The sequence below is a fragment of the Dermacentor andersoni genome, unplaced genomic scaffold, assembly GCF_023375885.2.
Source record: "Dermacentor andersoni unplaced genomic scaffold, qqDerAnde1_hic_scaffold ctg00000039.1, whole genome shotgun sequence".
Classification (NCBI taxonomy): Eukaryota; Metazoa; Arthropoda; class Arachnida; order Ixodida; family Ixodidae; genus Dermacentor; species Dermacentor andersoni.
In genome coordinates, this window is record NW_027314752.1 from 23,638,781 (window position 1) to 23,663,625 (window position 24,845).

General features: G+C 47.7%; 1 long non-coding RNA gene across 1 annotated transcript in view; it reads left to right on the forward strand.

Moving 5' to 3' along the window:
- The window catches only part of LOC140214346 (uncharacterized), a 185,085-nt gene that overhangs the window by 38,718 nt on the left and 121,522 nt on the right, over nucleotides 1-24,845 (forward strand). The window contains exon 2 of the long non-coding RNA XR_011891296.1: nucleotides 4,763-4,810. This is a non-coding gene — a long non-coding RNA (uncharacterized lncRNA). The remainder of the gene's footprint in view (nucleotides 1-4,762; nucleotides 4,811-24,845) is intronic.

A 24,845-nucleotide genomic window follows, 5' to 3' on the forward strand; every position in this document is an offset into this window, starting at 1 on the left:
TACCTTATGTTGGACGAGCCATAACGCGTCCTAACTAAAAATGTCATCATAAACTAGTAAATATGCCAAGCGAAATGAACTGACACGAGCTCAAATGCACCGTGATGCCAAAGGCGACTACCTCATGAACGCACCAACCGTATCTACATATAGTTTCTGGGTTAGGTAAACTTTGAAGCATCATAGCTGCTGGCGATCCTAATGGCCGCTGCTGCTTCCTATTTTATCGCGAAAAACGTCCCACTATGTACCTAGACGTACATGCACTCAGCATCATGTTCACATGCTGGGGCGCGACCCAAAAGACGTTCACATTCTGGACAAAGATGCTCAGATACTCAGTCACGTGAGTCTACGCGGAGGCCGCAGCACTTCACTTTCATTGTACGAGCTTTTTCTAGCAAGACGTCGCCCTTCGGCGTAAAGGTGAATTCGACAAGTATAAGCACCACAGTTGCAGTATCAGGCACTCGCACACCGTGAACACTGGAACGTGAACAAAAAGAAACTTTCAGCAATTTCAGCTACAAGGCTAGGTAATTTCTTGCTGCTTACGTACAGAACCTCTTCAACTTATAGGTTCCTATTGCGAGAATTCTGCACAGATTGAAGAATGCTAGCCTCATGTGATTTCACTTGGCGTGCAAGTGGCTCAAAATTTTCCTCTCGTCTCTCATTAGGGGCTTTCAGTTCCTCGCACTCCTAATTCATGTCGGAGCGCGAGGAAGCTCTCATTTCTCTTTTGTAAGCTCTCATAAGCGTTCTTGAATTTCTTCAATTGGGCTTAAATTTCACGTATAATATCTTCAAAAATAGACTAAAGTTTTCGTTGTCCTTCCACATAGCACGGAAAACGCACAGTGACAGCAGCGGCAGGCGACAGCAGCAGTCTAATGAATAAAGAATAAAGAAATACGTCAATAGAACAGACCTACATGAAACAGCCGCAGAACCTTTGAGCACGTTGAGGCTTGCTGCCTGCAAAATGATCCTGCCCGGCGAGTGCTTAAGCTCTCGAGCCCCACCGGGAACCAACAAACGCGGTGCTCTAGGGGACCTCAAGCCTTGGATCAACGCCTGTCCCAGACTGGTACGTAGCGTTGTTCTTGGAATTCTGCGTCAATGAACCGCACAGTTTGTCAGCACCTGTGAGCACATGTTTGTTTGTTGGTTTCTTGAGACAAACAAGGAAACAAACCAAAAGTGTACCAGAATGGCTACCCTACACGTAGGGTTTGAGTAAGGAAGAAGAAGGGATCAACAAAAAGCTTTACTTTTATTTAGCACAGAGAGCGGGGGGTCCCTTTTGTGGGTGGTGCCTTCAGTCTATGGCTCCATCGGCAGTGGCAGCACTTTCAGCTAAGACGACCAGCTTTCGCTGATCATTGAACGCCGATGTGGGGAACACCAACCAGCGCTGCTTGTGGGTTGTGCTTTAGCTGGGGAATTATTGGAAATTTCTGTGAAGGCCTTCGTTAATTGTGTTTTTGAATGCTTCCATGGTAAAGGGCACATCCTTCTATGGTAAGCGAGCTGTAAGGAAGTCATTTAGATCGACATTAGTGTTGACAGGTCAGCCAGTGAATGTTACACAGAATTACTCCGACACAGTAAGGTCTCCTTCGCCAAGATGGAGGGTTAAATCGGCAAATGGGTGCCGCTGTGCGGATAAACAAAGACCACGCAATGTCCTCCAGATATGTGAAAGCGGCTTGCGAGGGTCCAATGATTCACAGAATCTTTTCCATCGCTCAGTCTATAATTTACCTTTCGGACATCTGATGAGACGGCAAGCAAGTTTGCGGCCCGCGTCATTTCTTGGTTTTGGCAACTCTTAAGGTGCATAACAAGCGGACGCTGGGCTTTCGCCATCGGCTCCCAAACCTGCCGCCGGGGCATAGGAGCTAAAAATTTGAGTCACCTAAAGGCATACTGAACAAAAATCTGGAAAAAAATGAGGGTGGCATTAAAATTAGACTCGTTAGACGCAATTCTTACGAAAGGCGGTGCTATTATCACATATTCTTAAAAGGATAAATGCATTTTTAGAGGCTTGTGAGTGCCGGTACGCGCGGTACTCCACTCCGACCGCTGTAGCTTGATGTGTTCCAACTTCCAGCAGCAGCAGCGGGCGTTCAGCAAGGCGTTGAAGTTGTTTCGAAATTGTTCGCGCTTAAGTTTCTGAACACTGTACAGGCACAGCGTGGCCATTTGCACGCTGTGTCGACAATCTCACAGGCCGATACAGGCAGTCGACCATTGTGAAATAGCAAGCCTATGCATGGAACGTCTGTGGCATCCGTTCGTCGTCTGCTCCAGTATACCTTCCACTTGTGCAAGCGCTGTGGTGCGTCCACTGCGGACTCTATATGAAGCTTTCCCATAGCGCTACGCGGTAGATTCATGACCAGATGGCCGTGGTCGCTCAGGGGTTCCATAATCAAGCTTCTTTTCCTTCTTTATATCACTCACTATCGGAACCGAAAAAAAGTATTCAAGGGCGCTCTTATTACAATGCACCAGCGCCCCTTCGCTGACATGCCACACTTCTGCTGCAAAGCAGCGCTCGTATTATAGCCACTCTCCTCGAAATGTTCGGAGTACAGAAAGTCACTCTTTGGCGGTATCCATGTTCTGCTATGATCTGAGCTCTGATCCACATCCTTCGTAGCAAGGTATCACACGGCTTGTCTCGCCCGATTATACTTCTGTCATCCCCTTGCGCGCACCGTTGTGCCAGATGCTCCACTCATCAAATTACAAAGCAGGACACAACACAAACGTGGATTTTGAAGACTTGCGCACAACCTCTGTATGCGAAAACAATTATGCGGCCTCATGCAAATGTGCAGTTCAGATGTCGTTCGCTGCCGTCCGGCGCCGTCTATGCGGTTGGGAAGACGCGGGCGATAGCTGGCACGTCGGTATCCGATAAACATAATGTCACAGGAACTTCACTTCCACTAGTTCATGGTGCGGCTGCTAGACGAGGTATTTTGCGAAAATTGCACTAAAAGAATTAGTTTCCGCTAGTTTCTGCCTGAAAACACGGTTGCGTCAACCACTTTCACCTCCAAAGCTTTTATTTTATCTAAAAATCTTGGCGGCATACATTTGTACAATTGCCCTTTAAATATCTTTACGTGATTTGAAGGCGGAAGCATGAGGACTTGTTTAAGTTATTACCTTCGAATAAAACTTTGCTTTAGGCCCATTATTTCACCTTGCTCTCATTTTAACAAGCTTAATCCACCTTATTCCAGCTATTATTCCAACTTAATGAACTTTATTATCCATGTACTCAATTTATTCCACATTAATCCGGCTTAATATACTTTAATCAACCATAACAAAATTTTCAGAGTGGGCCAGATTGGTTTTTGGGTGTAGGCAACGGCTTCCAACGTACGCCGTAGCTCATTTCGCAGTGCAAGCCGCAGCAGATCCAGCGCAGAGAATGTGATGTGATCACTTCGTTACGTGGATTTTTGTACTCTCGAATGATAAAAGTGGACGCCGGATTGTTCATTCATGGGGCCCATAAGGATATCGCCCTAAAATTGTGAGTGCTCCTACTCCTACTTCACCATGTCACGGTGCTGAGTGACAGCATGAAGAAAAGATAGTAGACGAGCACCCTTCCTATGCAAGAATGTGTTGATTTGTGTACAGTGACGAGTGCACGACTGACTCGTCGCGTTGGTAAGGCCGTCAGATCAGCTCTCGTTGAATCAGATTTGAATAAAAAAGGAAGAAGCCTATAGAACACATACTACCTCATTATTGACAATTATTATTGATTTGCGTAAGGAACGCTCTTCCATAATTTTGAATAACTTCTATTTGAAAGTAAGCTCCAACGCCACGCAGTAAGCGCGTTAGGTGGGTAGGTGCTTGAACATTGCAATACTGTGCCATAAAAACCGGATATACGCTGGTTTTATACGTCGTTTTAACTTTGGCAGACCACGACTCCCAGCCGAGTGGGAAACACGACGCTCAACGGTGAAGAAAGCTTTTCATCCGGCATAAATGCCGCCGGAAGGCTCACACAATGCAAATGATTTTAAGTTCGCTTTTTTTGTCGAGGAATTCTTGCAAGGCCGTTGTTTTCCGGCAGACCGCGCCGTAGTTCCCTAGCGCTGTGAGCGATGTCCGGTAGAAGGGTGCTCCGGGTGCGCTTCAGTATTGTTTTTTCGCCATTGGCCTAGTAGCAACCATTACAGGATTCACGTTGAGTGCGACACCCGACTTCAGCAGCTGATTTGCTGTTCAGTTTGACAACAAATATCCCAGTTGAAAAATCTGTCAGACCGATAGGGTGTTTTCCGGTGTTTTCTAGTGTAAACACAAGCGTGGTCTGGAGCACCTAGTGCACCCACTCGGGTGTCCAGGTGTGTACTGGCGTACATATCGGAGTGGTCAGGCATCATCTGTTTGTACACCACAGTAGTTTAGTGCTACTTGGTGGGCACGTCACTGTAGTTTAGTGCTGTCCAGAGTGCATGCCAGTGTGCTGTAATGTGCTGTGAAGACGTTGATCAGCCGAGAGCTATCGTCCCGGTGTGGCGAGCTCTCTTCGTCAGAAATCATCTCCAAACAGTGATTCTAGGTTGGAGCGTCTTTTATTAGGCCTTCTTTACTCTAAAAGTTAAAAGTGCAGCCGATACCGTTATAACAATTATTTTGCTGGATTTTACCTCTATTGACCATCGTTTCTATTTTTTTCCGCCCTTCCCTTTTCTCAATTGTTCTTCCCTAGGTGGATGCCGTAATGGGCTGTGCACAAGAAAACCTTTCAAAGCACACTGTGAGCCACTTTGTTATGTGCCTACTTATTCCTCGCTTTCCTAAATGTATTGATCAATCGTATCAAGGCTGCTACGTGCATCAATGAGCCAATCATTCATGCACAAATTGGTTTTGCATATTGTACAGGAACCAAAGCTCTTCCTGGAAGATTGTCGCAAGTACCGTAATGGAAGGCATCTGTGAAATGTTCAGGATAACCATTATGTGGCCAAGTGAGCAGACTTGTTCAAGTCGCGGTGTTTATTTTCTTACAGTTCTGTAGTTTTCATGGGCTGAGCCAACTAGAGATCGCAAGAACAAACCATGATGCACCCTCCCCCCTCACAACTGTAACAGATTTCAATCACCAGGCGGGCAGCGGATATACCAACTGAAAAGGCAGGCATGTGGCCACCGCTGGTCGGTAACCCCAGCCTATTGAAGATAATGTTCTCCGGACACTGCAACGGTTTTCGGTTCTCCTGCTGGTTTCCCAAGTATTGTGAAAGGGCTGCTGGACTCCGAACCCAGTGCTCGTCCAAACGATTCACTGGAGCATGAGGCTTATTTTTGTGCTAGGGCGCAGCGAGGACTGATGGCGTCACAAAAAGGCGCAAGCGAGGCCCGTATGAAACCCAAGATTGTACTGCACGCTGTGAACATTGAAACTGTTAAATGAGCTCTAGTCCTTGGCCTCATAACTGTCGATGTAGCTACTCCATGCATGGATGCAGACCCCATACAACAGAGAAGCTATACGACCTCTAACAATGTCGTGGAAGTGATCGATATGAAAACACAAACTGTACTAAAGCGGCGAACTTTGGTGGGCATCATTAGCCAAATTGTAGGAGACGCTGTGCTTTTAGTAACGTCATCAGCGTCAACACACTAGGGGAACATACAGGCATCTTTGTAGACGACATCCTTGTAGGCGGATGTCGAGTTGCTCTATGAGCTCCCTTTATAGGGACAATACCTTTAGTGAAGATCTGAAATTTCGCAATTAATGTCATATAACTTACTGGCAGCTCTTGCAATACGACGAGGAGCACAAAAAGCTTTGTGTTTATTCTAAGCCCGGCACAGCAGAAGTTTCAAAATTCAATGGACCCACGTGAACATTACTCGTGTAGTAAACACGCGGGGCATGTAGTCAATGCGTGTGTGTGCTATATATGAGGTCCACAAAAAAGTTAAAATTGGCCCAGGCGGTGTAAAACACGACTAGGATATATCGTAATTGTTAGAGTCAACACATTATTGCATGGGACAATGCAAATAGTGCTGGAGTGCATGGAGTTCCTCGCGTCATTCACCTGAATTGCATTCATCTTCGTACTTTGCACACAAGGAATATTGGACGTGGCAGCTCTGTTTCTTCAATACTCGTATTCAAGTCTTTCAGCTGTCGCGAGGCGTGTTCAGTTCACCTACACGCCTAATAAAAATAATACATCAGTTCTATGGGATTCCGGAAAATGGAAGAGTAATTATGAAAGGAAAAATTGTCATCCATGAAAATGCAGCGTGAAGTTACAAAAGAAACACGTACGGGTTTCTCCGAAAAAGACGCTTCGCAGTTCAGGAAAAAAATTGCCCTGGTCTGGGATTTGAACCCAGGACCAACGCCTTTCCGGGGCGGTCGCTCTAGCATTCGGGCTAATCAGGAGCCTAGCAGATCGCAGCACGAGGGCGAATTATTCAAGAACTCGTAGCACAGGGGCACATAATAAAGCAAATCAGTTCTGCGGAATCCCACAAGGTGGAGGAAATATCATGAAAGGAAAAAAATTGTCATCTACCCAAATGTAGCACGATGCTACAAAAGAAACTTATATGGGTTTCTCCAAAAGAACGTTTCACAGTTGAGGAAAAATTAATCTTGGAACAGCATCCGAAATCAGGACCATCGCTTTTCCGGGGCGGTCATGGAAGAGTCAAACAAAAACATTTCGAATAAAAGAAGATATGATAAAACGTATTAGAGATCCCACGCACAGTGGAAATCGAAGTAAGAGAATTTTGTATGCTGTTTGCTTCAATTCATGATAATTAGCGGTGATGTTGGTGGCGAATATGTTTTTTCTTCATTGTTTAGTCGAATATGAGATTGCTGACTTGATGGTGCACGTGATCTTGCGTGCACCACTTGTGTTTCTCCGCGTAGTCCACATAACACACGTGGAGACCTGTTTGCTTGGGGCGTTGTACGTCTTGGGAGCCTTTTTGCTGGCGCGTGTTTAGGTACTACTTCTGCATGCGTGGCCAACTCACACTTGAGAAGCCAGCTTCCGGCGCTCTTTTCAAGCTATGGACGACTGCAATGTTTGGACTGTCACAGCCAAGCAAACAATATTCACAGCCCAGCACCTGCACTTTTGTGGTATAGGAAACAGGCACAGCACGGGTCGTACACACAAACTCCACCACTGCGTGAGCACACACGGAGAGGTGGAGGTGATTGTGTGTTCATGGTATGTAATAGTGCGATATATGAGTCGGTACGCCCGAGGGTGGCCGGTGGTGTGTGAGTGTACTGCGTGGCAGCTGAGAAGTTTGGCTTGATTTTGTGTTCCTGTAACACAAGAAGCTTAAGTATGGCAGGGAGGGAAGGTATTAAGACTAGCAGCGGCGCTTGCTTGCCCCGAAATCCGCGGCAGTTCCATTGGATTAGTGGTAGGTGCGCAGAGTTATCCCGGCCCACCATTATGAAGCGTGGGTAGGGCGAGGATAGGCTCTTAGGTGGTAGTGGAAGTGAGATAGGAGGAGTTGATGGGTGTAGGGTGTAGGTAGGGGACCCCTCATGTGAATACCTGATATTTGTCTCTAGCCTCTGAAGGCGCATCTCAAGTTTTGCAAAAGCAGGTTCGAGAGCTAGGCTTAAGCGTGTGAAAAGTGTGTCCATCTGTTGCTCAAGGCAAAAAGATAGGTGCTCGGCGAGTGTTTTGAAATTGACGTCGAGGCACACCTCCAGAGCTACCAATTGAGTGCCAAATTTCAATTCCAAGTCTTTGAGATCAGCCTGATAAACGTCATGTGAGTCCGATGTCGTCGTCGTCGTCGTCGTCATCATCATCATCATCATCATCATCACCATCATCATCAGCCTGTTTACACCCACTGCAGGGCATAGGCCTCTCCCATATTTCTCCAACAACCCCGGTCATGTACTAATTGTGGCCATGCCGTCCCTGCAAACTTCTTAATCTCATCCGCCCACCTAACTTTCTGCCGCCCCCTGCTACGCTTCCCCTCCCTTGGAATCCAGTCCGTAACCCTTAATGACCATCGGTTATCTTCCCTCCTCATTACATATCCTGCCCATGCCCATTTCTTTTTCTTGATTTCAACTAAGATGTCATTAACTCGCGTTTGTTACCTCACCCAATCTGCTCTTTTCTTATCCCTTAAGGTTACACCTATCATTCTTTTTTCCATAGCTCGTTGCGTCGTCCTCAATTTGAGTAGAACCCTTTTCGTAAGCCTCCAGGTTTCTGCCCCGTAGGTGAGTACTGGTAAGACACAGCTATTATGCACTTTTCTCTTGAGGGATAATGGCAACCTGCTGTTCATGCTCTGAGAATGCCTGCCAAACGCACCCCAGCCCAGGCATTCTCAGATCATGAACAACAGGTTGCGATTATCCCTCAAGAGTCCGATGTACGTTGCTTTTTATGGGTGGTTGAGGCTGGTATGGCAGGTGTGTTGGGCGACTCCACAGTGGGCGAGAGGAGGCGTTTTGGGGAGAAACGTTTGGTTGGGGAGGAGGGGAGAACAGGGTTGTATGTTAAATGTGTTGTGAGGCGGCTTATTTCCACACGCAGAGCCCAAAGCTCCTGGTCACAGGGTTCAGGGACAAGCGGGGTGTTGCCTGGCAGCCCTGTAGTCACGTGTGGCGACTTCAGTTTGTCGGCCCGTGTCGGCGACTCCGACCTCTTGGAGCGCACTATTTATTGGCCGGCACATGGTTCCAGGCTTTGGGAACCTGCATTGCGCGGTAAGTGCAGGTCTACTCATTGCTGGGATCGCACTTCGTGTTCGGAGGTGGGCTTGGTTCTCCGATGGAGGTGGCGATTCCACTCCCGATCACGTCTTCTACATCGGCCAAACGCGCCGGTGAAACACCTATGAGCATAGGCACTGAGGTGGTCCCGCACCCTACATTGCGACGACGTGCAACGTGGTCATTTCACGAAGGCGCTGTTTTTCCCAGAACGGTCACACGATGAACACGGTTCGGACCCGCTCCTTCAACTAAAGCACCCACGAGCAAAGGTGCCCTCATCTTCACAGCCCAAATGACCAGCGACGAGCCAATGCCTCCGCCATCACTACCACCTCAGGTGACCCCAACGAGTGCTGATTTGCGGAGTACATCCTCTTTGCCACCGCAATGCATATATACGTCTGGACCCAGCGCGCATTTCAATGCGCTTGACAACACCGCAGTTAACTACACAGCCACTTTCTTGCAGCACTTTTTAGTCGTGTGAGTAAATAATCAATATTCATACACGCACGTAGCACTCGTGATCCGGCGCTCCTGCTGTTTCCAAGCCAGCAGTGTTGATTCAAAGTAGCAGGTGCATGTGCGCAGGTCATCAAACAGATATAGCGTTATGAGGCGGCATAGAAATTAGCCCAGGACCCACCTTCCTTTCTAATGCGACGCAAGCATCATGTGATATAATTACGGTGCTCAAAAAATTCAATCTAGTAAAACTTTCATGCTGCAAGAACTTAAATACGTCCAGCACAAGCTATCCCAGAATCAAAGTGCCATCTAAATTATCGATGAGTGACTTACTGAAATAGAAAAGTTAGCAAATTGATAGTGGGTATAAAAAAACAAATCTGTGATATACGAGCGCTTTGTGATAAAACACGAAAGATAAAGCGATAGTCAAAGCAAAATGGGACAACTTGGAAGACCAAACACTCCTTTCAAACCTATTATTCTTCTGTTTTTTGGATAGAAATTGTGAAACCTGGTGCAAATATGAAATCTCAGTGTCAAAGTTTTCAGTAAAGAGCTAAACGCAACAACTGAGACAAGGTATATCGAAAAAGCCCATCGGTTAGGGAAATGCAGCACAAGCAAAAACCGACCAATCATTGCTAAATTTGCACATTTCGATACTAAGTACAAAGTTCTGTCATATAGATATGTGATGAAGTATTCCCAGTATCGAATCTCGGAAGATTACTCCGCCATCACACCTAAAGCAAGTAAGCACCCCCCTGTGATCGGCAAGGCAGATCAGCAATCCAAAAAATTACATCAAAAACTCATCATTGGTACCAATAGCTATACTTATGACCACAACACTGAGAAATGCTGTTTCGCCCACTTTAAACACTTACGCTCCCGCAGAATTATTCCAAGAGCAAAATTATTTTCGCTTCTGCGTACTGACACGTGTACTTGATTGTCTTTATCGGGTGACACCTTTCCCCGCCTAACAAATGCTATCGCACAGCGCAGGACGCGCCTGAATGTATTGGAAGTTTTCGAAATGATAACAATGGTTCCATCCGCTGTCTGTGACCGAACATTGTGTAATCTGATTACATGTATGCGCGACGCGAATAATGTAGAACTTTGTGGAAGGCATGCGGGTCCGGGTGTTTACTCTGGCACATTCGACGACTGATGTATAAAATCCGATGCGCTTGTTCCACTGATCATATTTTCCACGATCCTCGACTGTGTTCGCAGCTGTCTCGGTGCTTTAAGGGTTCATTCACACCGGCGACTGACAGTGGTCACGCGACCAAGTTGGTCGCCAAGCGACCAGTCGCAAATGGTCACAAGTTGTCGCTTTTCTCGAAAAGCGACCGTTTTGGGCCAGTCGCTCGCTGCTCGATATCTCAGTCGCGCGACCGGGGTCGCAAAACGTATAAACGAATCAGTGGTGCACCAGAAGTGATCTTTCATGTGTCTACATCCGGCTTCCTGCCGCGTAGAGGGAAATTCCACGTAGATTCCGAGAGTTTTCGCCGATAATCTCCGGGATTGCGACTTGCGGGTCGCGCTCAGCAGGGCTTGCCGGTGTTAACAGCAGTCGCCTTTGGTCGCCGTTTTGTCGCGAGTCGCAAATAGTCACGAGATCTCCTAAAGTCGCCCGTGTGAATGAGCCATAAGTGTAACTGGCTTTTCAGCGCACAAGCTCGTCCAATAAAGATTTAGTTTCGCCATTTGGAGTTCTGCTACGGTGTTCGTCCCAGTAACTACCACGTGATATCTGGTGGAGGTGCTAGTGTGTTCATGTAGGGCATGCAATGCTTCTGGATGCAGCCCTGACGGAACAACAAGAAGGTAGTTGTCGTGGAGGAGTGAGTTCTTCTTTACCAGTAGGTTGTTTTGAAGCCAGAACGAAGACAATCCTCACCTAAATGCCCTAAGGACGACGTCGGTGTGCCCTTCCAAATAATCGACGAGGTTTTTCAACTCCGGGTCTGCTGCTTGCTGTTCAGCGAAGCCTTCTGCGCTTATTATTGACACATGTACTTATCTTTATCGGGCGACCACGTTTCGCCGCCTAACGAATGTTGTCGCACAGCGCAGGATGCGCCTGCATGTAAAGGAAGTTTCTGGAATGTTATCGATGGTTCCGTGCACTGTCTTTCACCGTAACTTGTGTAATCTGATTGCATGTATGCGCGACGCGAATAGTGTGGAACTTTGTGGAAGGCACGCGGGTCCCAGTGGTTAATCTGGAACATTCGACGACTGATCTAAAAAGCCGACGCACTTGACTCACTGATCAGATTTACGACGATCGCCGACCGTGTTCGCCGCTATCGTTGTGCTATATGTGTAGCCTGTTTTTGGGGCCCATGTTCGCTCAATAAAAGTTGGTTTTGTCGTTCACAGTATTGCTGCTGTGTTCTTCAACGTCACCACTACGAGACAATATGCCAAGGAAGGCGTCGTCATCATCGTCATCTTGCGCCGGTGAGTCAACGGGGGCGCGTGAGAGGCAAACGGCCCCAGAGTGTTTTCATCCGGACTTGTAGGTTACAGTAATAACACATTCTTGTAGTGTTAGGCTCCACCGCGCCAGCTGTCCTGAAGGGTCCTTTAAATTCGCTAGCCAACACAAGGCCTGATGGTCGCTAACGACCTTGAATGGCCTGCCATATAGGTAAGGGCGAAATTTCGCTGTAGCCCAAACGATTCTGAGGCATTCCTTTTCGGTTGTAGAATAATTGCCTTCTGCTTTTGACAACGACTGGTTAGCGTAAGCTATCACGCATTCAATTCCGTCTTTTCTATTGATTAGGACGGCACTAGGCTACTGGAGTCAGTGTGGCTTTCGGTATCGGCGTCCTCGTCGAAGTGAGCAAGTACTGGGGCCGACTGCGTGCGTCGGTTGAGTTCTTTAAATGCGACGTTCTGTGGCGTTTCCCACTTAAACTCGACATCGCATTCAGTTGGATGTGTCAGCTTCTCAGCGATGCGTGAAAACACCTTGACAAAGCGCCTGTAGTAGGCACACATGCCAAGGATTTGACGCACTGCCTTCTTGTAGATGGGTTGTGGGAACTGTGCGATGGCAGCAGCCTTCTGCGGGTCGGGGAGGATTCTAGACTTGCTGATGACGAGGCTTAGGAAGAGAAGTTCATCGTAAGCGAAGCGGCACTTTTCTGGCTTCAAAGTGAGCTCTGATGACTTGCTGCCCTGTAGTATTGTCACAAGCCGCCTAAGGTGATCGTCAAAATTTCCCGCGAAGGCGACGATGTCATCCAAGTAAACAAGACAGGTCTGCGACTTCAGTCTTGCTAACACCATGTCTATGACGCGCTGGAATGTTGCAGGCGCCGAGCACAGCCCGAATTACATGACCTTGAACTCGTAAAGGCTGTCTGGCGTGACGAAGGCGGTCTTTCACGATCTCTCTCGTCGACTTCTATTAGCAAGTAGACAGACTTGACATCCATCGAACAGAGGTATATTGCGTTGCAGAGCCGATCTAATGCGTCGTCTATCCGTGGTAGGGGGTATAAATCCTTCTTAGTGATCTTGTTCAGTCGACAATAATCGACGCAGAAACGTAAGGTTCCGGCCTTTTTCTTCACCATGACAACAGGGCATGCCCACAGGCTCTTTGATGGCTGGATGATATCGTCTCGCAGCATTTCGTGGACTTGTTTTCATATAGCTACGCGTTCTCACGTTCAAAGTCGATAAGGACTCTGGCGGAGGGGTCGAACCCACTCTTCGGTGATTAAGCGATGCTTTGCGAGTGGTGTATGTCAAATCTTCGATGACGTCCAAAAGCAGTCTTTGTATTGTTGGAGCAGACATCTGAGCTGTTGCTGCCTAATCACGGGAAGATTTGGATTTATGTTTAAGTCTGGTTCGGAAACTATGGTCGTCGGGGTAGATGTGGCAGAATCCGATAGGAGAAACATATCGCTGCTTTCCAGAATTTCCTCGATCTAAGCGATCAGCGTGCCCTTATTGACGTCCTTGAACTGCTGGCTGAAGTTGGTCAGCAACACTTTAGTTTTTCCTCCACGCAGACAAACGATCCCTCTTGCGACGCAAATTTCACGGTCTAGCAGTAGACGTTGGTCCCCCTCGAAGACGCCTTCTACGTCGGTAGCTATTCTGGTGCCAACGGAAATGACAATGCTGAAGGGGGGTGGGATGCTTACTTGACTTTCGAGCACGCTCAAGGCATGATGACTACTATAGCTCTCCGGTGGTATCGCTCGATCTTCCGACAGGGTTCTCGACTTCGACTTCAGGTCGATGATTGCGCTGTGTTGGTACAAGAACCCGATACGCGAACGAGGACTGAGTGAGAAACTATTCCGACGCTATTTTGGACCCTACAATGTCATCCGACGTCTTGGCATACTGGACTATGAGGTCGCACCAGACGGCATTTCGCATTTCACAGCAGCGCTGCGCACGATGTGTAGTGGTCCACGTACTGCATCCTAAACCCTTTTACGCAGGCTGACGAACTTCCTATTTTGTTCCTTTCTATGCTACGGGTGTTTTTCTTTATTACTTTCGTTCATTTGCAGCAATGGGTCGATGCTTTCTATGGGGGGGATATTCACACGTGCACTTTTTTGTCTTTATCGGGCGATACGTTTTACCTCCTAACAAATGTTATTGCACAGCGCAGGACGGCCTTGCATGTATTGGAAGTTCCTGAAGTGTTATTGATGATTCCATGCGCTGTCTTTGACCGAACCTTGCGTAATCTGATTGCATGTGTGCGCGACGCGAATCATGTAAAACTTTGTGGAAGGCACGCGGGTCGCTGTGATTACTCTGGAACATTCGGCGATTGATGTATAAAAGCCGACGTGCTTGACCCGCTGATCAGATTTTTGACGATCGCCGACTGTGTTTGCCGATGTCGTTGCGCTTTAAGTGTAACTTGCCTTTGAGCGCACAAGCTCGCCCAATAAAGATTTAGTTTCGCCATTTAGAGTTCTGCTACTGTGTCCGTCTTAGTCACTATCACGTGACAATACGAACATAACAAGTGTTCTTCCTAAAGTATATGCTCTTCAAAACCTAGTTAACACAACAGAATCCGAGAGTGATGACTTAACCCTGCTATAACGGAATCCCAGATGCTATAACATTTCCCGGATTACAATATTTTCCGACGTGACTGCACTAACAAACGTGGTGGCGATTTATTAATAGGTAGTCCTGAAAGACTTCACTGCAACGAAATTAGGACATCATCATGCTTGGAAATTACGTTACTTCTCGGTAAAGTTCCTTATCCCCCCACGATAACTGGTGTTTGTTATCGGCCCACTGGTAGTAACGCTTTTTTGGTACCGGAATACCACGACGCTTTTCACTCCCTAACCGAATGTTATCGACATCTTCCGACACTGCTGTTCGGCGACCTTATTTTCCGCTAAAGGCAGTATTGAGAGCGATGTCAACTCATGCCTAACCTTTCGGCTAACCCAGCTCATCAACGAAGCTACACGCTACAGCGATATTTTTAATATACTAGATCTTCTTGTTGCTTGTCTGTACGACAAGGTATCAACAACGACATTTTTGCCAGGGCTTAGTGACCATTCAGTAATTTATGCATACTACTCCTGTCAACTTTCACATCCCACAAAGGTAACTAAAACAATAAGAGTGTATGATAAGACTAATTTTTATGCTATAACCGTTGTGCTTAAAGAATTTACTACTTTTCTTCTGACTTTTCAAAGCGTTCAGTCGAGACTAACTCCCTACTCTTTAGAACGAAATACTAGGCCGGCTAACTGAGAATGTGCTAAACATTGTCATAACCAAAAGCAAGCCATCGCAATGGTTCAACGTCATATTGAAGTTCTGGAAGAACAAAAAGTAAAGGATTTTGCATTCCGCAAAGCGCTACAATGACGCATGTGCGTGGAGCAACTTCTGCACCTCAGGAAAAGATTTCGAAACACTCGGAAACAGAGAAAATTATTCCTTTTTGCACACATATGTTATCTACCCTATGTTACCAAATGAGCTCGTGAAAATTCTGGAGTTCCATAAACCCTAATATCCTCCAGTCATTAGCATGGTGCGATGCAGAAAACCATCCAATTTCCGATCAAAGGATGCCGAGCAGCCCAGCCAATTTTTTTTCTTCCATGTTTACGGCAGAACGGGTCGACAACTTGCTTCCCTTTCATTATCTTCGCCATACCATGATGCATGTCATCCAATTTTGTTCGAAAGAATTGTAAAGCTAATCGACTCGTTAAAACTAACATCTCCATGTTGCGTGGATGGTATAACTGTGAAAATGATGAAAAACATGAAATCGACTGATAATGCACTAATGTATGGCAGATTTTCCAGTACTCACTATCAACAGGAGTGGTACCTGTGGACTAGGAAGTGGGAAAGGTCGTCTCTGTACCCAAAAAATGTCCCTAGTCTTTGCGTAGCAGCTATCGCCCTATTTCACTTACTAGTATTTGTAATAAAGTAATAGAACATGTGATCTCCTCAGACATTGCCAACTTCTTAGACTGCAATATTTCTTTCGTTCTGGCCAACACAACTTTGACTCAGGTCTCTCATGTGGCACCCAGCTAGCTTTACTTCATACAATATTAGTTCCATCCTTGACTTAAACCAACCAGTCGATGCTTACGTAGACTTTGAAAAAGCGATATCCAAAGCATTGCAATTACGGCTGCGCCTAAAACTTTCTCGACTAAACATTTATACACGTGTATACAAATGGATTCGCATTTTTCTCGCTAATGGATAACAATTTGTCTATGCTAACGCCCACTCATCTAACCGATCTCCCACAATCCCTGGTGTGCCACAAGGTACTGTACTTGGACGCGAAATTTTTCTCATTATAGGAATGACCTCCCAGCTAATATCTGTTATACTGCTCGTCTATTTGCATATGACTGCTTCGTATATCGTTTCATTAGTAACAGCGCAGATATTAAAGCTCTTCGAAACAACCTCAACCTTATTGAGTCCTGGAGTAGGAAATGGCTATTGTCTTTAGATATAAAAAAAAACGTTTATTATTATCTTTCCACCACAGGCCACAATACCAGCCAGCACATTATCTCATTTCCGGCTTCGCAGTATCATCCACTCAATCTTATAAATATCTTGAGATAACATAGTCAAGGAATCTCTCCTGGTCAACCCATGTACCTAGCATTGCTAACTCCCCGAATTGTACTTTAAGCTTTTTTCGTAGGCACTTAGGAATCACTCCCTCCCCCCCTTAGTGAAAAAAAAAACTTATCTGATATTTGTACATTCTAAGTTAGAATAAGCATGCTCTGTTTGGGATCCTCATCAATGTAACCAATCTAAAATTCTCAAATCAGCCAAGATATCTCTGTATTCTTACCATTCCAACGTTTCCGAGATTAAGGTTTGTCGTCAGCTTGCGGACCTTGAATTGCGACGTCCCATATCAAAGCTATGCCATTAGCACAAATTTTATAATGCTTCTCTTAAAGTTCCAGCTATCTTACCAGTTCATGGCTTGGCCAGCCGCACAAAACACGCAAGAGTGATTTACCCTCACCGAGCGCAAATTAGCACTCATCTTCACTCCCTTTTTGTGACGACCGCTCGGCAGTTGAACCATCTACCTACAACTGCCACGTACCGCTCCCATGCACATCAATTCAAGGCGGCACTGGAATTACTCTTTCATTGTAATTAAAACCCATCCCTCTAGTAATACTGCAACTGGGGCCTTTAAGTTATAATAAATGAAGGGAAATAAAATGAAAGTTAGCAAGAACATTCTTCCATATTAAAGAATAGAAGTCTATCACATTAGGCGACCTGACGCGCCGCATCAAGCCGACGTTTGACTGAACACATACTCTAGGCAAATGATAATGAAAAGGTCCGGCTCATTTCAGAGGCATACATGGTCAGTATATGTGGTGACAGGTGCGGCAGCCAGGCATCACTTGCGCTACAGAAGACACAAAAAGTTTTCTTGTATGTCTAACCGTTGTGGAAGAACACAGAACCACTGTGCCACCATCCTCATCATCGGAGCGGGGTTCATGCGCTCGGCCCCCGCGACGCGAGCCTGGTACGGGGAGCGGCGATAAAGAATCTGGGTCTCAGTTGGTAGGGCCCCGGACAGTAAATTTTGTTTTTGCATGTCTGCCGCACTCTGTGTCATCGTTGAGAACCTCAACTGTCCGCTGTCTGGGAAGGCACGGCCCTGAGGCCACATTTCGCGCCCATAACTTGGGGCTAGCTGCCGGTTCTCGCAGATAACCTTTAAGGCTTCTGGTTTGATGGCTGGTGTCTTTGGCACTTTTCCGGCAGCTGTTGTACTAGTTTTCGTGGTGGGGTTACCACGTCTTGTGCGGCGTTACTTGTGCGTACTTCTTTTGTGTCTTGTTTGCCTGGTTCGTTTAGTCTGTTTTCTTTTTAGAGACGTGCTCCTCGGCGCGCAAAGCAGCCTCGAAAGACGAAGCGCAACCTGGAGCCCCGACTGTTACACAAGGTTAGTTGACAACAGACAGCGGATCGAACCATCTATACCATTCCAGAAACTTCCGATACATGCATGTACGTTCCGCGCCGAGCAATAGCATTTGTTAGGCGGTGAAATGCGCTCACCCACGTGTCAAGTCCATGTGTCAAGGCCCCCTCTCAAAAAGCATTGTCCCGACAACACAACAGAAGGGCAAAACACAAGATCACACTTATCAAAGAAACAAAGCCCAAATTAGCACTGTCCAAAAAAAGAGAAAGTCCAAAGAACAGCTACTCAAAGTTCCAAAGTTCATTAGCGCACATAGAACGGCTTAAGGCGCGCAACGTGGAATACTTCATGTCGTGAGCGGCGCCGCTGTGATAGCGAAACGCTGTCTTGTACGACCCCATAGTCGAGTGAGCCAATGCGTTGGATTACCTTGTAGGGTCCGAATCTGCGGCGAAAAAGCTTCTCGCTTAGCCCTCGTCGACATATTGGGGTCCACACCCGAACACGACGTAGCGTCGCCGAAGTGGCGACGCCACTCGTCGGAGCGCCGCCGAAGTTTGTAGTGTCGGCTGTCGGTCCACTGCTTGTTCTTTGTCGGTAGGTGGGAGAGCTGTCGCGCTTCGGCGCCCAGGAGATAGGCGGTGACGTCAAGAGTTTTTTCCTCAGAGACGTGCGGTAGCAAGGCGTGGAGAGCCGTGGTCGGGTTCCTGCCAGAAGTCAGATTGAAAGGCGTGATCTGTGCAGTTTCTTGAACCGCCGTGTTATAAGCAAACGTTACATACGCAGGACGGTATGCCAGGTGTTGTGTTCGACGTCGACGTGCATTGCTAGCATATCAGCGAGGGTCTTATTCAGGCGCTCCGTAAGACCATTTGTCTGCGGGTGGTGGGCAGTTGTCCTCCTGTGACTTGTCTGTCTGTATTGCAGAATGGCTTTGGTTAGCTATGCTGTAAAGGCTGTTCCTGCGTTGGTGATGACGAATTCTGGGGTGCCATGTCGCGGCAGTATATTCTCGACAAAGAGTTTCGCCACATCGGCTGCGCTAATTTTCGACAGAGCTTGACTTTCAATGAAGCGGGTAAGTTGTCCATCGCTGCAACGATCCATCTTTTTCCGAATGTTGACATGTGGAAACGGTTCCAACAAATCTATTCCGATCTTCTGAAAACGTCGGCAAGGAGGCTTGATCGGCTGTTGTAATCCTGCTGGCCTTGTCGGGGGTGTCTTGCGTCGCTGATACTCTCGGCATGTCTTCACATAACGGGGGACGTCAGCGGTCAGGCGTAGCCAGTAATAATTTTCCTGTATTCCTGATAGTGTGCAGAATAATCTGAGATGTCCAGCGGTCGGATCATCATGTAGGACGTGTAGTACTTCACGGCGCAGCGCTTAGAGAACAACAAGAAGGTAGATGGCGTGGACTGGCGAGATATTGTGCTTTACGAGTAGATTCTTTACCAATAGAACCACCGCCTAAATGCCCTGGCGATTATGTCGCTGATCCTTTCCATATACTCGACGAGGCATTTTAGCTCCCGATCTGCACATTGTTGTTCAGCGAAGTGTTCCACGCATATTATTCCAAGGAAGGCGTCGTCATGCTCGTAATTTGCGTGATAGCCAATCGGCCTTAGAGTGTTTGAGTCCATACTTGTAGATTACTGCGATGTAATATTCTTGCAGCCTGAGGCTCCACCACGCCAGCCATCATGAAGGGTCCCTTAAATCAGCGACTATAACAACGCGTGATAGTCGCTGACCTCTTTGAACGGCGGGTCACATAGGTAAGGGTGGCATTTCGCTGTAGCCCAAGTGATGGTGAGGCATTCCTTTTTAGTTGTAAATCATTTGCCTTCCGCTTTTGACAACGACCGGATAGGCCAGGCTATCACGCGTTCAAATCTGCCTTTCCTCTGGACTAGGAAGGCACCGAGGCCTACGCTACTGGCCTCAGTGTGAATTTCAGTATCGGCGTCCTCGTCGGAGTGCGCAAGTACCGCTGGCGACTGAATGCCTTGATGGAGTTCTTGAAATGCGTCGGCGTGCGATATTTCCCACTTATACTGGACACCACATTTAACTAGATGTGTCAGCGGCTCAGCGATTTGTGAAAAGCCCTTTCTAAAGCCCCTGTATTAGGCACACCTACCAAGGAATCAACGCTATGCCTTTATGTCGATGGGCTGTTGGAACATTGCGCTAGCAGCTGTCTTCTGCGGGTCAGGGCGGATTCCAGATTTGCTGATGATATTGCCCTGGAACGGAAGCTCATCGTAAGCGAAGTGGCACCTTACCGGCTTCAGAATGAGCCCTGGTGAATTAATGGCCTCTAGTATTGTCGAAAGCAGCCTAAGGTGATCGTCGAAATTTCCGGCGAAGACGACGACGTCATCCAAGTAAACAAAAGAGATCCGCTCATTCAATTCTACTAACGCCGTGTCCATGACGCGCTAAGAACTTGGTGGTGCAGAGCAGTCCTGATGGTTTGACCTTGAACTCATACATGCTGTCTGGTATGATGAAGGCGGTGTTTTCGCGATATCTATGGTCGACTTCTGTTTGCCAGTTGCCAGACTTGAGATCCATCGAAGAGAAGTATTTAGTGTTGCAGAGTCGATCCAGTGCGTCGTCTATCCATGGGTGGGAGTATACGTCGTTCTTAGTAATATTTGGCCGACGATAATCGGTGCAGAAACGTATCAATTCGTCCTTTTGCTTCACCAAGACAACAGGTGATGCCGCCGGTGTTTTCGACGGCTAGATGATGTCATCGCGCAGCATTTCGTCGACATGTTTTGTTATAGCTTCACGTTATCGTGTCTAAACTCGGTAAGGGCTCCGGTGGAGGGGTCGAGCGCAATCTTTGATTATTATGCGATGCTTCACGATTGGCGTATGTTGAGTCTCATATGACGTCAAAAAGCAGTCTTTGTATCGTCGGAAAAGACTTCTGAGCTGTTCATGCTTACTCCTCGGGAAACTTGGGCTTATGTTGGGAACTGGTTAGGAAACTATGGTCATCGGAGTAGATGCATGAGAAAGCGAGCTTCCGTAAGTGCTGCCGACGTGCGAATTGCTCTTTGGTCTTCATGGGTGCTGTACCTACTGTAATGTACTCTCAAAGACGAATGATGAGTCTATAAATAAGGTGTGCCTAGTGCGTGGGACATTCCACACGTCACGTCGCTGCCTCCAGCGCATCACCTGCATTTCGGGTTATAACAGCACTTTGTCTGCAGGGATGTACTCCTAAGCGTGTACCTCAAAGGCCGATGTAAAACGTGGCCACCCACGGAAGCACGTCTCAGAGAACGATTCAAGGGAACACAAAAAAATTCACCGTTCTGCGGAAAAATGGCCCAAATGTTTGCCGTCTGTTAACAATATATACGCAAACACACCCACCAATTCAGCAGACAGAACATTAGCGCATGTCGAAAACCTAAATGAAGATATTTCACCTAAGCGATCCTAATGCTTTCACATTCCCACACATAAGCTGTCCTAAGAGATTTTTTTATCTACACAATAGAATTGTGGAATGCTTTACCCCCTCATGTTTCTTCGTTGTCGACTGCTCGACTCCTCTTGTGCAATTAAACCACTCATCTTGTATTGCATCTTCTTTTCTTTTGTTTTCGCCTTTCTGTTTTCTTTGCTAAATATGTACTTTGAACTCCCTATTCCTTCAATGGCCCTTCAGTGCTACGGTATGTTGAAATAAATTAATAAGTTTCAATACGATGGCTGTGCTAGCTTGAAAGCCTGTTTTGCGAATTTAAAAAAATTTAGTCACAAAGAAATCATAAAACCTTTGCAAGATAGGGTACTAGTGTTGTGAGCCAATATGAAGTTTACATCACAGCACAATGGCATGCCCGCCAGACGGCACCACACTAGTTACGTGCACTCCAAGTAAGAATAGACTACTGTGGTGGGCACGCTAGACAACTCTGATGTGCACACGAGGTAGCACTAAACCATCCTGGTGTGCAGACCACATGACGCCAGATCACTCGGGTGCGCACATGAGAACAGACCAAGCTACGCTGCTGTACATACCAGAACAGACCAGGGTACTGTGGAGTGCAGACCAGGTAGGACCAGGCCGTGCTCGTGTTTGCACTAGAAAGACCTGAACGTACGAAACTGGTCTGGTGTACTTTTCAACTCGGCGCAATCGTTACGCAATTGATAACCAACTTCTCGCTCTTTATTAGTATTGCATGGACATGAGCTATTACAGCGCAGCTCTTAGGCGCCCTTTCCTGCTTTGAGTATCTTCGTTGCAACACCGCGTAATCGAGCGAACACCGAGCGCAGCGGCGGATGACTGTAGTGCGCGCGAGGAGGAAAGTGCAGGAGGAGGCTACAATGAGTGCATGAGAAGGGAGCGATGATCAGTGGAAGCGGCACAGCCAGCGCATGCGCTGAGTTTACGCTGGTCATGGCTTCATCAGCTGCGTGGGCGATCTCATCTGGGCTTCCAGGGGAGCCAGTCTGGCGTAAGGTGGGCACAGGCTACGCTCGTAAGCTTTGACAGCTGCCGAGGGCAGTTCATGCTACCAGCGTGTGTGCCTCTGTCATTGCTCCTGCAACGGGCGATGACGAGCTATTATGGAGTAAAGGCTGAGAAGACGACGAAGTGTGGCGACTGGTCGGATGGGCTACGCATCTACTCCGCACAGAAGCAACATTTTTGGGGAAATCACCTAGGCATCCAGATTATACGTATTAACCGTGTGCGTGAAGTCAGCCAGAGCACGGCAACACCGAACTTGAGGGTGTAAGTGGTATATTTTGCATTTTACGGCCACATCAAGTTTCGAAGCGGGGCCGCCCCACTCAACCCACTTCGCTAGTGGCGAGACCTAGCAAAGGCTTCGGCCGCCGAACCGCTGCAGATGGCTAACGCGCTGCTCAATACTGACGCCAACAAAGCCCACTAATCGTCCACCGGGGCCCTGGAGGACGTGGACATGGAAATTTGCGAAACCCAAGGACTCCTTCCGGCCGCCAAGGAAAAAGAAGACAAGGAGCCTTGGATCAATGTTATCAGTCGTGCCCGTCGTCGTCGGCTGCAGACATGCTCGACGACGCCCCAACTTTCCCGAACGCCACCGAAGCCCGTTCTCCGCCAAAGCGGACCAGCGATGCGCAAGCCCCGGCAACCCCCTTTCCTGCCGATGATTACAAGTTGGTGGTTCGTCCACGGAACTGCCTGCAGCTCAACAAGCTGAGACCAGGGAAGTTTGTTGACGCCATCACAAATGAGGCAAAGCTACAAATCGGCTCCACTGGATTCAAAATACGCATCGACGAAGACCAAAACATTCTTGTTCTGACCAATGCCTCAGAAGCTACGGCCTCAGCACTAAGCAAGATGCAAAAAATTACAATTGTTGCAGCAACATATGATATTGCAACATACGGAATTTCCTCCGATAACTCTTGCAACATCGATCAACATCGATCAAGACACCACGCCCGAAATGTTACTTAAATGCATTCAATCTCCAGGATACGATGCACTAACATGTAGAAGACTAGGAAACACAACCACCATGGTGATCCCATTCCTGGAAAAAACTGTACCATATTACATCGAATTTTCCGGCCTTCTCCTTCGGTGCTACCTCTGCAAGAGAACCGTGCCACATTGCCGAACATGCAACGAGACAGGCCACAGAGAGGACGTCTGCCCGAGGCCCCCCACCGCACCCAAATGCAGAGAGTGCGCCACTTGGCTAGCAACGGAGGAGCACGAGTGCCACCTTCGGTGCTCTCTGTGCAGCAAGGATCACTCGACAGCAGCGAAAACCTGCCCCAACAGGTTCCTGCCGGCCGTCAACCACCGGAAACCGCAGCAGATCTCGAGAGCAGACTCCTCATCTCCGAGGCCACGTGGCGAGCGCTCAGCATCCCACAAGGCGCGGTCACCGCAACGACGCGGAACTGTCCAGGGGTAGAGCAGTTCCAGGCCGCATTCCGGTTCTTGTCCCAGGCGCAGGATATCATCGGGACCAAGGACGCCATCCCATGGCAGGACCTCGAGCCGTGGTCCTTCCGCCAGCGGCAGAAGGGGAAGCATGGGAGCAGCGCATGTCACGCAACAGGTTGTTTCTCCCAAAGCTCGCCCCCCCCCCCCCCCACTGTTGACAAACATCTGGCACAGGTACACGCCAAGATTAGGCGTCTCACTGAAGAAAACGCAACACTCAAAGCAGGAATCACGAGCGTACACGCAGAATTTGTCGAACTTAAACGTGAATTGCTTGGAAGAAATAGCACTACCCGTACACAAAACACTTCAACCTCACCACCGGAGAAGCGGAAAGGGGAAGAGCAGCCAGCTTACACACTCACCTCAAATACGACACCACAACGAGTAACCGCGCAGCCCACTGAACCGCAGGAAGTCATACCCGTCCAATATGCCACTCTTTAGAAGGTAGAAGAGGTAGTAGCAAAGGCAATTCAGAGCCTTCAGACATCTCTACAAGCTACTATGCAGCAAAAACTCACAGCTATACAACAGTCAGTGGCACAACGACAACAATTCGCTACTCACAACATTCTAACACTCAGTTGGCGGAACGCATCAAGAGAATAGAGGAACGCCTACTAGCATTGGAAGCTCGTCAGAGCCGGCGCCCCAAAAACAACAGCTCATCAGACCCTACCACAATTACCAGATTCTCTGGGCTCCCCAGAACCCCATCTTGTGAACGCATCACCACCCCTTGATAACCGAGATTGCTCCTCCTCAACATATATGCAGTAAGCGCGGGGGCTCCCCAGGCGAAACAACGTTGTGGCGGTGGAATTGCCACGAATACAAAGACAACTATGGATCACTAATACAATACTTTGCTACATCAACACGACCACCTGAAATCATCGCACTGCAAGAAACGAACACACGCGTCCGCCTACCCGGATACGACAAGTATGGCACCGATACAGGCGACAGCCTTTACACCCTGGTCAGTAAGAAGCTAGTGGCCGTTCAGCACCATCTCCAGCAATCCGAACCGCTTGCCATTCTGCTCGAAATTATCCGACAGGCAA